Source organism: Siphateles boraxobius, unplaced genomic scaffold, assembly GCF_051911475.1.
Source record: "Siphateles boraxobius isolate OS27281-9 unplaced genomic scaffold, OSU_SipBor_1 63, whole genome shotgun sequence".
Taxonomy (NCBI): domain Eukaryota; kingdom Metazoa; phylum Chordata; class Actinopteri; order Cypriniformes; family Leuciscidae; genus Siphateles; species Siphateles boraxobius.
In genome coordinates this window covers 1,865,563-1,880,909 of record NW_027509190.1, presented here as the reverse complement: position 1 = coordinate 1,880,909, position 15,347 = coordinate 1,865,563, and the positions used below count along the sequence as shown (strand labels likewise).

At 38.2% G+C, this 15,347-nt stretch overlaps 2 non-coding genes across 2 annotated transcripts; both read right to left on the bottom strand.

The window, feature by feature from the left end:
- Positions 1–4,696: 4,696 nt before the first annotated feature.
- trnav-cac (transfer RNA valine (anticodon CAC)) lies at positions 4,697–4,769 on the bottom strand. The gene has a single exon. It is a non-coding gene; the product is annotated as a tRNA-Val (tRNA).
- Positions 4,770–4,892: 123 nt separating this feature from the next.
- trnav-aac (transfer RNA valine (anticodon AAC)) lies at positions 4,893–4,965 on the bottom strand. The gene has a single exon. It is a non-coding gene; the product is annotated as a tRNA-Val (tRNA).
- Between the last annotated feature and the right edge of the window lie 10,382 nt (positions 4,966–15,347).

Genomic DNA, 15,347 nt, shown 5'->3' with positions numbered 1-15,347 from the left:
TCGTCTTTATTTTTAGGTCATGTTCCAAGAATATTCAAACTGGCAGTAATAAAACCTCTCATTAAGAAACCGCAATTAGATCCAAATAACCTAGCAAATTACAGACCCATTTCAAATCTTCCATTTATGTCTAAAATTCTAGAAAAAGTTGTGTCCGCTCAATTGTGCTCTTTCTTGCAAGAAAATGATATCTATGAAAAATTTCAGTCAGGATTCAGACCGCATCATAGCACAGAAACTGCGCTAGTTAAAATTACAAATGATTTACTTTTAGCTTCTGACCAAGGCTTTATCTCAATACTAGTTCTACTCGATCTTAGCGCTGCGTTCGACACTATAGATCATAAAATACTCTTGGATCGACTACAAAACTACACTGGTTTTCAGCGACAGGCATTAAGCTGGTTTAGATCGTACTTATCAGACCGTTATCATTTTGTCTGTTTAAATGGGGAAAAATCAAAAATAACGTCAGTAGATTATGGAGTGCCGCAAGGATCGGTGTTAGGCCCTCTGCTATTCTCAATATATATGCTGCCACTTGGTAATATTATAAGAAAACATGGAATTAATTTCCACTGTTATGCTGATGACACTCAATTATATATTTCATCACGACAGGATGAAAACACTAACTCATCTAAATTGACAGAGTGTCTAAATGATATAAAATGCTGGATGACGTGTAATTTCCTGCTATTAAATTCAGATAAAACGGAGGTATTACTTATTGGTCCAAAAAACTACCCCCAAAACCTTGTACAATACAACTTTAATTTAGAAGGATGTCCTGTTACTTTATCGACTACAGTAAAAGATCTGGGTGTTATACTAGACCGCAACTTGTCTTTCGAAAATCATATTTCATATGTTACAAGAACAGCCTTTTTCCACCTTAGAAACATTGCTAAGCTACGTAACATGCTATCTGTTTCTGATGCAGAAAAGTTAGTTCATGCATTCATGACCTCAAGACTAGATTACTGTAATGCTTTATTAGCTGGCTGTCCTGCATCCTCAATAAACAAGCTACAGTTAGTGCAAAATGCAGCTGCTAGGTCAAGAAAATATGATCATATAACACCAATTTTATCATCTCTACACTGGTTACCTATTAAGTTCCGTATCAATTACAAAGTATTACTACTGACCTATAAAGCCCTAAATGGTCTAGCTCCTGTGTATTTAATGGACCTTCTATCGCCCTACAATCCATCGCGTTCTTTAAGATCACTAAATTCGAGGCTTCTGGTCATTTATATCTAAGTCCACTAAAGGAGGGAGGGCCTTCTCGCATTTAGCTCCTAAACTCTGGAACAGCCTTCATGATATTGTTCGAGGCTCAGACTCGCTGTCCCACTTTAAAACTAGATTAAAGACGCATCTCTTTAGCCAAGCATTTACATAATGCTTACCTTTTATACCACTGTTGAATCAGATCGAATGCATTAATATTATGAACAGCAGCTATGCTAATTATTTCCCTTCTGCTCTTCTGCTGTTATCTCGGGACGCTAGTCCCGAGGTAAATAGCGTTCGTCAGCTCCAGTTTGTATCCAGCCTCTCACGGAGACTTCAGATCCCCCAACACCTGCGATGAGACGACTAAACGCCTGTGAAGAGACGACTCGACGCCTGTGAAGAGACGACTCAACGCCGGCGATATGTTATGCCCTAAATTACTACATGATTAACTAACTGTATTTTTTTCTACGTACATTTCTGAAATGCACTTTCTGTAAAGCTGCTTTGAAACAATATGTATTGTGAAAAGCGCTATACAAATAAATTTGAATTGAATTAAATTGAATTTTAATAAATATTTTTCTTAACAATACATTTGTAACGCAAGTAACTTAATTTTATTAACATCAGTAACTGTAATCAAATTACATAATATTTAAATGTAATGAGTTACGTTACATTACATTGCATTACATTACATACATTACTTTGTAACACGTTATACCCAACTCTGATGGTTACTCACAACAGGTGCCATGGCTGTCAATCAAGAGATTTAATACGAAGACCACATGTACCTGAGAGCAAATTCTGCCACAAGGCCAACGCCACCAACTCCGCTTTTAATTTAAACTAGAAATAGCACATATTAGCCTTGAGCTGTTCACATTACACCGTCAGTAGAGTCTTAACATACCTGAATAGGAATGGGAACGGAAATGCCAGGGAGAGGAGACCCCACCCCATTGGCCAGCCAATCCATACCCCAAACTAAACTAATCAGATGATAAAATCACTTATTCTGCCACAATAATATTACATAAAAAACAGTAGCAGTCAATTTCACATGATTTACAGTAGCCTTGTGATATTGTGGCATCAGTATTATGACAATCTGTTATTCAAATTACTTTTAAAGGGTTAGTTCACCCAAAAATGAAAATTCTGTCAGTAATTACTCATCCACATGTTGTTTCAACCTCGTAAGACTTTCGTTCATCTTCGGAACACAAATGAGGATATTTTTGATGAAATCTGAGCACTCCTCCACAGGCTTTTTAGGGATTTTCTTCTCTGTGGGCCTCGAGTGAGTTTACTAGTGTAATAGCGCAGCGCTTCTGTCGTCACATAGGCTCACTATTGGCCGACGCTGGTCATGTGTGTGATGCGTGTGACGTGTGAAATCTTTCAGAGTATCACGGCACTGCATGAATTTCTGCAGTAGTATTGGGATGTGAAATTAACAATTAATATTAAACAATTTAATCAGAGACTCTGATATCAGTCAATCAGGCCACTTAAAGATGACTACCGTAATTCCTCAAATAAAAACCGGTAGTCAATTAAACGCCGGCTGGGCCTCTGATAGTGGCCGGGGGCGGGGTCAACACAGACAATTAAAGGCCGGTCTTAAATTAAGGCTGGGGAAAATTTAGTGTTGATAGGTAATCTCCTAAGTGACTTTCATGTAATGACATAACGTAACATACTCATTTTCCACTAGATATTTCCCTCTAACGTTCCCAGCGGGCACCTTGACATCAATGTAACATCAATATGACATCAAACAATATGTCAAAATGTTGTTGAGTTTCAACAACAAGTTTCCCTTTATCAGGCTCAGGGAATGAGTGCAGAAATTTCATGGAAAGACTTTCAGCAGTCTCCATTCTATGAGGCTGAGAAGCAGAGGTGGATTGAGGAAAAGAAAAAATGACTTCACTGACAAATGACATGCCCAGACCTCAAATACTGTTTTATAGCACAAAGACATTCCTTGCACAATGTTATGCATATATGTATATACATATTATTGCACTTTTAATGTATATATATATTTTATATATATTTTTTTTATATTTAATTTATTTCCATTTGTTCATTAAAATAACAAAAGTATTGTATTTTATTGTATTGGATTGTATTTTAGTGTTTTTTTAAGTTCATATATTGACTTGCATTATTTTATCTTGCTCAGATTTGAAAAACACTAAATGTTAAGCACTGGTACTATTATACTCTGTACATAATTGTTTAATTTAAAATACTTTTTTTCTTGTTTTTTCCTGTTCTCCTCAACTTTAGATATTATTATTGCTGTTGTTTAATCTATAATCTATCATTTTAAATTGTTAAATTTATTTCCATTGTTCATTAAAAATCAAACAGTTTTGTCCTTGTTTGCATTGTACTTTAGTTTTTTTAAAGTAAATTTTATTGACTTGCATTATTTTATCTTGCTCAGATGTGTAAACACTAAATGTTAATAACTGTTATCATTAAACACTTCATAATTATTTGATTTAAAAAATCTTGTTTTTTTCCTACGTTCTCCACAGCTTTATATTTTATTATTATTATTATTAATGTTATTGTTGTTTAATCTATACGTATTCAATACATTACCTTTTTTAGTTTTACATAATAATATGTATATTTTTGTACTATAAATAAAACGAGAAACTTACTATTTGGTGTTTACTGGTTATATTTCATATATATATTGGATTTCTGTACATAGTTAAACAAATATAATGTAAATATCTCAATGTAAAATGTAAAGGTCTAAAACATTATCAAAATGTTCTTTACAATTATTCACATTCAAATATTTTCTATATTAAAGAAAACTATACCCTATTATAATGTAAATGTTTATTAAGGTAATTGCACATTTTGTACATCCTACACAATAACTAATCTTACACGTTTTATTCTATTTTGTGCACAAAGTTAGTTTATTATATGTAAATCGTACTTAACATGAGTTTCTAATAATTTTTTAATCTAGATACACTTTATGGTATTTGTGGTCGAGACGAGACTCGAACCTGTAATTTCGTGTATTTTTTCAGGCCCGCCTTGCTGGAATTCCCTGCGTTCTTATTGGCAAGCAACGCTCTACACCTACATACGACTGGCCGCATGGTGTAAACTAAACGTGATAACCACTACACTACGGAAACTTGATTTGGACATCAGTCCCACCTCTTCTAGGGTACGCTTGTTCAAAAGCTACTGAAGCTATAGACTGCCCAGTGTTTTTAACATGGCAAAAAGCTGCTAATTTTGTTGGCAGACCAAACATTTTTTATTACTGTAAAGGAAACCTCAATGGTCATTTGTTTTATTTTTGTCCTTTTCTAAAGAGATTAAACCACAAACATCCGTGCAAGTGTACTGACCTGCTCAACAGAAAATCGCATACGAAATTTTAGCAAAAACCACCCACAGTTTCCGCCCAGTTTCGAACTGGGGACCTTTTGCGTGTGAGGCGAACGTGATAACCACTACACTACGGAAACACGTCTTCAGGTTGCAGACATAAATCTTTAGGTGCACGCTTTTTAAAAAGCATATAAAGGAAATGAGCGCTGCACCCACCTAGCGTGGCAAACAGTTTAAAGTTTCTGTGAGAATCCAACCGCTGCTTCTGCTCGGTTTCGAACCGAGGACCTTTCGCGTGTTAGGCGAACGTGATGACCACTACACTACAGACACCTATTGACGAGGTGTATGTTCTTTTTAGGAGATGGCTCCTTCCCATAATCTACTCTGCAAGCAGTGTGACAGTCTGTAAATTCCAAACAACCAAACAGAGGTCATTCGGCATGGCAGTCTGCCTACAGCTCCTTGGTACGATGGCCTTCACCTGTCTCAAAAGCAAGGGTTTTGTAGCGAATTGCAGCATTTATATTTAAAATGCCTCCGCTTGTTTTCACCCAGTTTTGAACTGCGGAAGAGAGAGGTATAAGGGCGGCTTTCGTCAAACTGACAGTTTTATTGCCCCCCATAAAGCCTCCCCGTTTATGACACAGTGGGAATCCCCCGAGATACTCAGCCCTCCCCTCCCCTCCCCTCCCCTCCCACTTCCGGCCTGTACACCTGTGCATGGAATTTCTCCCCACGCTAACTCCTCCCCTTCCTCCCCATATTGGTCTGAACAGATTAAGTGTGGAAAATCACCCACGATCACTAGGGCTCAATGTAAAAAATGTTCAAAATGATTAAAAAACATTAAAAACAAAATTTTAATCTTTTTTAAGAAAATGTATAATAAAAGCAATAATCAGTATCATGCAAATAGTTTTATTTTCTAACATACGTTTGAAGAAAAGTTGTACTTTTACAATTAACTAGTGTTTAAAGGTATTAAAAACGTTGTATAAAGTTAAAAAAGTCTTACGTTTTTACAAAACTCAGTTTTGCTGAAAGAAGAACAAAGACATTATAAAAGGTTTTGTGAGAAACGCTGTGAAACACTCGTGATCATTTCCGCACTCCGACCAGAAATGGCTGAACGGGAGTGGTACGGTGCACCACACGCTGACTCCTCCCACGACACACCTCCGCACCTGGAGCGTGGGAGATAAAACACAGAGTTCCCACACACACACATCTCCACACATGGATCGAGGGGAATAGAACACAGAGTTCCCCCACACACACATCTCCACACATGGATCGAGGGGAATAGAACACAGAGTTCCCACACACACACATCTCCACACATGGATCGAGGGGAATAGAACACAGAGTTCCCGCACGCACACACACACACACACACACACACACACACACACACACACACACACACACACACACACACACACACACACACACACACATGTCTCATTGGTCAGCTACGACTGACACTTACGATGACATCACTCTAAGGGATTTCCCTCCGTGGCTTTCTATTTAAAAACGCCACGATTTCAACGCAAAATACGGTTGTGATTGTGGATTATTAGATCTATTCAGGAGCAATGGCTATGGCAACAGAACCCAAGACCCCCGAGAGAAACATTGATGAGGCTATGGAGGATTTGACTTTAGCTCCGCGGAATAAGCAATCTTGTTTAACAAGATTTCTCCATGAACGATGTGGAATATGTTTTTCATTTGTCTGGCGGCCGTTTGTGCAAGTACAATTTTGAAGAGAACAACCGCGAAGTCTTGATTAATGTGGATAACGATGAGAGATTTACAAGGAATACAACAGAGGATCCGCATCTGTTTTTCACAGAACGAGACTGGATCTTATTTTTCACCTGCGTCTGGAAAGATATGAAAGAAGGGTGTGACGAGCCCCTCTTTATAGCGGAGTGGAACGGTCTAACGATGGGTACAAAATACAGGCTGCTGGCGGACAACGTTAACAAACATCCCGAGGATTACATTTACATCCTTTGCACTGATTTTGGGTCAGATGTACCCAAACGGGCATGGCCTATCTCGGAGGATAACCACCTTAAATACTACGATTTAAAATTCATGTTTCAGTAGAAGGATATGCCCGTGCTGGAAGACATTTTTGCCAAAATTGATAAACTTTTCAAATGGTGTGATGCGTACGAGCGCTACAATAATATTAAAGTGAAGCTCTTTCACCCGGATTGGTACACGCCCAGTAGGAGGGGTGTTCATATAGCACCGCCCACATTCTACAAGCATTAAAAAGACCTCCCTTGACAACTCAACTCATTCTGCATTATGTCTCAAGAAACCATTCACCCCGGATTCTCTCCTCTTGGAGCTGTTGATGGATACACGCAATCAGGATTATCAAATGCACCGGAAAGAAGCGTCGACTGGATGAATACATTTTGTACAGATCTTGGATATCACAACTTGGCGTTCTTCACGAACTATGGAGCTAATGGGCCCGTTACAAATGCAGGTACAGCATCCCCTGTGAACGCTGACACGTCTGCTGATGAGCCAGACGGGTGTCTCGGCGATGCTGGACATCGGATTATTAAAAGTGTAGTTACAATCATATTGGAATATTTGATCGATAAACGGATGAAACAAAGCTGCGACGGCTGTATCGTAGACCACCCATCCCAAACGAGGCACTCGTGTTTGTTCGAACCACCTGGATATTATTTTTATGGATGTTTTGACGAGATCAGCCTGAAGGTTCTCAGACCGGAGCTAAAAACTATCCTAGTTCAATCGCTGAGTCTGTATCGTGCTACATCACATCTGCAAAGACTCCAAGGTGCTGTCGAGACAATCTTGTTTGAGCTTAAGGATGAGATTTACATTGTGGAGCAGCTGGGATCTATCAGACAGAAACTTGTGGATGAAAGTTGTGAGGAAATTATTTAGTCCGCTGTCGAGAAGTGGAAGCTTGCTGCTGCTGAAGACCCTGAACCTGTCCTCGTGTGAAAATGTGGAACCTCTGCACATTCTGGATTCTCAAATATTTCTTTAAACTGCGTGTTAAATGTGGATTATCAACCCTGCTGTACAAGATTATCGATGATAATCATGCTACAAACACCGGAAAGTCTGCGGATGATATCCGTCTAACGAAATTAACGTGTCAAATGAATGCTGTGCGGAAGTCATCGGACGACTGGAGTAATATGGTGAACATATCTGTAATCCATAAATGTACGACTATCAAAAACATTCTCGATCTAATGCCTGAAAATGCTGATTCCCTTAAAATAGGAAACATATTATGTCTATGTACGTATGTAACTGATGTTTGCAAATTGTTGAGAAATAAAGATTCTGATATTTGTAAAATTATTGACATTTTAGTTGAATTCGTCCTGGAGAAAAATTTTGAAATGTGTGTGAAATTTCTTTTGACGTTTGGATGATACATGATTAAACCCTTGTAACCCTGTTCTTTTCTCTATTCTAAAATAAAAAAAATGATTATGTTGATATACCCTTTTGTGTGTGACTATGTATGTAAAAAAAATAAAGTGAACAACATTGTAAGTGATCCGTTATTTTCTGAAATAAAATAATAGATATTCCTGAAATAAAAAAAATAAAAAAAACTTTATTGTTTGCTGATTGTTTGTAAAAAAAAAAAAAAAAAACTTTGTTGTTTGCTGATTGTTTGTAAAAAATAAAAACTGAACAACAATGCAAGTGATTCAGGTATTGTCTGAAAAACTCATAGCGTCGACATGTCAGAGCTAATGAAGAAGATATACTATGATCCAGCGAATTCTGGTGCTTTTGGTGGTAAGGACAGATTAAAACAAGCGGTATTGCAGGAATACAACGTAAGACTATCTGATAAAGAGGTGACCGACTGGCTCTCCAGTCAAGACGAATACACTCTCCATCGTACTGCACCAATAAAATATAAACGGAATCGTGTGGTAGTGTATCGAAAAGACCATCAGTTTCACGCTGATTTGGTTGATATGTCGATATACTCGAAACAGAATGATAATATTAAATACATAATTACAGTTATTGATATTTTCAGTAAATTCGCATGGACGTGTGTACTTAAAAATAAGACGGGGCCGGAAGTGATGAAAGCTTTTTTGTCTACTCTGCGGGAGGGGCGTATACCAACAAAGCTACAAACAGATAAGGGCACAGAGTTTTTCAATAAACATTTTCGTATTTTACAAATACGTAAGGAGACACCCAAATTTAAATTCTCAATTGGAGATGTAGTGAGAATCTCTAAAGTCCGGAATATTTTTGCCAAAGGGTACGAGCAAAATTATACTGAAGAATATTTCACAATAACCGCATGCATTCCACGTATCCCTCCCGTATACCGATTACAAGACTATGACGGTGAAATTATCGCTGGTTGTTTTTATGAACAAGAACTACAGAAGATTATCGTGAGTAATGATGCATCTTTCAAGGTTGAAAAAATACTGGATAAACAACGCTGTGGGAAAGTCATGTGTGTGTTAGTCAAGTGGTGGGGGTGGCCTTCTAAATTCAACAGCTGGATTCCTAAAAAACAGGCGATGGATCTGCAAACCATCTTAAAGTTATAGTGAATTCGTAACAGGTGTCATTTATGTAAATCATGTCTGAGGAGGGGTTCTACGTTACACTTCCCTGCAATGCTTCGACTAATGTCTATCCTGAGAATCGTATATCTAATTGCAGAACTAGGTTGGCTAGAAGTATACATTTAAAAGGCCTGTGGGAAGTGGCACTGGTCGAGTTTGAATATCCATTGACCTGGTACACCTTCAATGAGGACGACGCTGTATTTATTATCGATTGTGATCAAAGCCTATTACAGAATAACGGCAAACTGCACAGTGTAAGGGGTTACCTTAATATCCAAACTTTTCGGAAAGCCCTAAAAATATCTACGAGCCGGAATGCTTTAAAGTGTGGTTATTTTGAGGATATACCCGTATTACTCAGAGAAATAAATGCATCTCTCCCCCCGCGGGTGCAGCTCGGCTACGATCATATAAAGAATAAGATATTTCTGAAAGCAGGCCAGAGGGCTTCGTTGACATTTTATGGTAAGGTATCTGTTATACTGGGATTAAAACCCGGTGTTCCTATGGAAGTTGCAAACAGTTCGGATGAGCATCAAGACACACACGTCACATCAGTCACATACGCACCGTTCCAGGCTGATATAAGAGGTGGTTTTTATACCCTATATGTGTACACAGATATGATAGACTACCGATCAGTTGGAGATTTGTATGTACCTTTACTAGGTACAGTACTTATCGAAGGGGAAACAAACAAAGCTGCCTGTGTCAGGTACGACAAGTCACACTACGTGCGTCTTAATAAAACCAGTATTAACGAGATTACTATTGAGGTTAAAGACGACTTAAACAGAGAGATACCATTCACCTACGGGAAGGTTGTATCTAAACTTCACTTTTAGACCCGTGAAACAACACCTTTTTTAAATGGTTTATCTCGCTCCGTACCAGTCGGACCCCGATCGTTATGTTGCGCACTACAAATCTCAAACCGGAAACGGCTTGCCCGGTTACGCAGGGGGTGGTGTCATGTACGGTTCCGGTTTTGCATCAGGAATCGGCGGATTGTTTAGGGGCTTGTATCGAATGGCAATCCCATTTCTTAGAAGGGGGTTCAGTATAGCAAAACCACATCTAAAAGCCGCTGCAAAAAACATAGTAAGTGATTTCGTAACTACAGCTCTAACAAATTCATATAACAATGATGACGGTCAGAGCGGGCATGGACTTATGGTCATGGGGCGTAGACGGCTAAAACCACCAGGGACCCGTATGAGAAGAGGGCGTGGTCATGGCATAAAGAAAACCATACGCATCAGTAAGAAGCGCTCAGTCGCAATATCAAACAAAGAACCCGTACGATGCGTGTGAAAAGAACTACAAAATTGAAAAGACGATCCAATACTATATTCTAAAAAATGTCTCTGTTACATTGCATGTCTGACGAATGCATCAAGACCGAGCTGGATCTGTTTACTGTCCCTTTGACACAAACAGCTATTGAAAAAAACACTTATGTGGAGATTCCGCCGATTTCAGCTAATACAGATTTATCTCCGATAGAATTTTTCATAGCGGGGACAGGTGAAGATTACACAGATTTGAATAACACTCTGTTATTTACCCGTGTCAAAATAACTCTTCCGAACGGTGGTGATATTCCAGACGGCGCTCCGGTAGGGCTTCTTAATTATCCTGGAGCGTGTATCTTCTCACAGGTTGATGTATCGTTAGGAGATACCCTAGTATCCCAATCCTCGAATACCTATCCATATAGATGCATTTTAGAAACGCTCATTTATTATGGGAGAGATACGTTGGAGAGTAACTTTAGTGCAGGACTTTTTTACAAAGATTCCGCGGGCCGAATGGACACAGTAGACCCAGCCGGGGGTAACGAAGGCTTAACAAAAAGAGCAGCATTCACCAAAGCTAGCAATGTTGTGGAGCTACTAGCACCTATACACAGTGATATTTTCTTTCAACCGAAACTATTAGTGAACGGTGTTGATATTCGTCTTCGTTTAACCAGAGCAAAAGATGCATTCTGTCTGATGCGTGCTGACGCTGTCGATTATAAACTAAAAATACTCTCTGCATCACTCTTTGTCAAGAGAGTCACTGTATCACCTGCGGTGCGTTTGGGGCATGCACAAGCGCTCCTCTCGAGCATGGCCAAATATCCTATCGACAGTGTCTTTGTGAAAAATTTCTCCATACCAGCAGGAGCGCGCATCTCTAACCATGAAAACCTCTTCCTCGGGACTCAGTTTACAGGTGCCTATGATAAAAACCCGTTCGCCTTTAAGGCGAGACACGGCAGGCAAAAACATCGTTTTTTTTTTCATTGGACAATTTTGAGATTTTGGGCTATTTGTCTTCAATAACATGTCTTCTTTCAGACTTGTGCTGAAAAAAAGTCCAAAATACACATTTAGGTCTTTATTTTACTTAACCTTTTCTGTTTGCGTGTGTAGATTTCACATAAATTCATCAAAAGTTGGCGTTCTAAATCATCCTGCCGCTCCGCGATCGCTGTCTGCACCCTGTCATCACACACACACCGTTAGAAAGCTCTCTCTCTCCTTTGCAACGCTATCTGATCCAAATATGGTCATTTCCTGTTTATCAGCAACCAATCTTGAAAGTAAAACCGGCGATTTAACTCGAAATGCGCATCTCATTGGCTGATGCCAATTTCTGACAACGTGATTCGTTCAGAATCATCACGTGACGCGCTCTGACATTATATACATGCATCACATAATACTATACTTTACACGCTATATATACAAAACAATTACATTACTCAACACATTTCAGTTTTTGTATAATATAATTAATATATAATACTTAACAAATCTGTAATTCTGGGATCCTAAAGTGGTTGTGAGTCCCTCAGGCAGAAACATATTCACCTGTGTGATGGACTGTTGATGTGTGGTTTTGATGTGTTGAAGTGTTGTTTTGGATGTTATGATCAGTGATGGATAAAGCAATGATGAGTTTTGGATGTTAAACAGTGTGATGCATTGATTTTACTTGTACCTAAAACATATTTTGTCTGTAATTCATGGCTTTCAATAGAAATTAGTGGAATTTTGCCATACAAATCTTTAAAGGCCGTTTTCTCAAAATGAGTTTTTTCTCACACTCCTAGTGACGATTTTCCACTTCAGTAGCACCTACATACACCAAACTGTACAGTCCTATTCCTAACTATATTGTGAAGGTTTGTTCAGAGGGATTTGTTGATATATCATTTTTGGCCTGATTTATATGACATTTTATGCCTAAAAATAGGGCGGAAATCAATTTTTTAAGACTATTGGCAGTATTTTCTGATTTATAGGGTAACAAAGGGAGATATTCATAATCCCCTCTGAAAATGTCTTTTTATTGAATATATCAACAAAATGCAACAATAATTTTGAACCTTGTTTTTTTCATCTTCAAAAAACGTCACTTCAAAATATAGGCAAATTAGCGTATATTTAATTAGATATAGCCTGATTAGCATATTTAAACAAAAAATTACAAAAAACTTGCAATACATTTTTTTCTCCAATTCATGTGAGTAATCAACTGGTAAAGTTTCATGATGATATCTGTAATTTAAAAATTTTACCCTATTCACCTGTAGTGTCTCGCCTTTAACACTTTAATTTAGAATTCATAAATCTCACCTCTGACGGCATGTATCTCCCTAATCGACCGTTTCAGCCACAATATAACTTAGGAAATGCCGTAAGAGAGTTTTATCAACTGGTGTCTGCGACAGGTAGACATCTGAAGAACCAGCCATTGGCCATAGACGGAGAGTATTTTCTCAATGGATACACTCTCTATGCGTTCAACCTGACACCCGACGATGAATGTGGACAGCATGTGTCATTTATTAGATCAGGAAATATTAGATTAGAAGCACGTTTTAGAGAGCCTCTAGAGCACACTGTGAATCTTTTAATTTATGCAACCTTTGACCCTCTTCTTGAAATATCAAACCGAAGACAGGTGCTTGCTGAACACTACTGAAATGAACACGATACAGTTAGTCAAGTCAAGTCAAGTCAAATATATTTATATAGCGCTTTTCACAATACAGATTGTATCAAAGCTGCTTCACAGTATCAATCAAAACAACTTAATGTTTGTTTATTACTGGAAAAAAGACATCCAAGTTTGGTAGAGCTGATCAATGGTATGATTGGTTAATTAATTTGAATATCCCCAACTGAGCAAGCCAAAGGCAACAGTGGCAAGGAACCGAAAAACTCCATCCAGTGACCTAATGGTGTCCTAACACCCCATCAGGTGACCCAATGGAGAAAAAAAACCTTGGGAGAACCCAGGCTCAGTCGGGGGCCAGTTCTCCTCTGGCGTTTATGAACTAGAGGCCGAATTTACAGTAACTGTAAGATAAAAAATTTATATGAATGCCTGGCTAAATAGATGCGTCTTCAGTCTAGTTTTAAACTGGGAGAGCGAGTCTGAGCAACGAACAATATCAGGAAGGCTATTCCAGAGCTTCGGAGCTAAATGTGAAAATGCTCTGCCTCCTTTGGTGGATCTGGATATCCTAGGAATGACCAGAAACCTCGAATCTAGTGATCTTAAAGAGCGCGATGGATTGTAAGGCGATAGAAGATCCGTTAAATAGACTGGAGCTAAACCATTTAGAGCTTTATAAGTCAAAAGCAATACCTTGTAATTAATACGGAACTTTATAGGTAACCAATGAAGTGATGATAAAATCGGTGTTATATGATCATATTTTCTTAATCTAGTAAGAACTCTAGCGGCTGCATTTTGGACTAACTGTAGCTTGTTTATTGAAGATGCAGGACAACCAGCTAATAAAGCATTACAGTAATCTAGTCTCGAGGTCATGAATGCATGAACTAACTTTTCTGCATCAGAGACTGATAGCATATTACGTAGCTTAGCAATGTTTCTAAGGTGGAAAAAGGCTGTTTTTGTAACATATGAAATATGCTTTTCAAAAGACAGGTTGCAGTCTAATGTAACACCCAGGTCTTTTACTGTAGCGGATAGAGTAACAGGGCATCCTACTATGTTAAAGTCGTGCTGTGAAAGGTTTTGTGGACGGTTTTTAGAACCGATAAGTATTACCTCTGTCTTGTCTGGATTTAATAAAAGAAAATTATGCGTCATCCAATCTTTTATATCTTTAACACAGTCTGTCAATTTGGATAATTTAGCGTATTCATCTGGCCGTGAGGAAATATATATTTGAGTGTCATCAGCATAACAATGGAAACTAATTCCATGTTTCCTTAGAATATTACCAAGTGGCAGCATATATATTGAGAATAATAAAGGGCCTAACACAGATCCCTGCGGCACTCCATAGTTTGCCGAAGTTATAATCGATTTTTCTCCATTTAAGTAGACGAAATGGTAGCGGTCAGATAAGTATGACCTGAACCAGCTTAATGCTTGTCCTTGAACACCAGTGTAATTTTGTAGTCGATCTAAGAGTATTGTGTGATCTATAGTATCGAACGCAGCACTAAGATCAAGTAAAACTAGTACTGAGATACAGCCTTGGTCCGAAGCTAAAAGTAAATCATTTGTGATTCTAACAAGCGCAGTTTCAGTGCTATGATGTGGCCTGAATCCAGACTGAAACTTTTCATAGATGTCGTTTTCTTGCAAGAAAGAGCCGAGTTGAGCGGACACAACTTTTTCTAATATTTTTGACATAAATGGAAGATTCGAAATGGGTCTGTAATTTGCTAGGTTATTTGGATCTAATTGTGGTTTCTTAATAAGAGGTTTTATAACTGCCAGCTTGAACGTTCTTGGAACATGACCTAAAGATAAAGATGAGTTAATAATATTGAGAAGAGGCTCTTCCACTACAGGTAACACTTCTTTCAGTAGTTCAGTTGGTATAGGATCTAATAAACATGTTGTTGTTTTAGATGAAGTGATAAGTTTATTTAACTCTTTTTGTTCTATGGTTGTAAAGCATTGTAATTGTTCTTGCGGGGTGATAATTGCGGCCGAATTATAAGGCGCGAGCAAAGATCGAACGTTTACGATTTTGATTCTGATGCTTTCAATTTTCTCGGTGAAGAAGTTCATGAAATCATTACTACTAAACTGTAACGA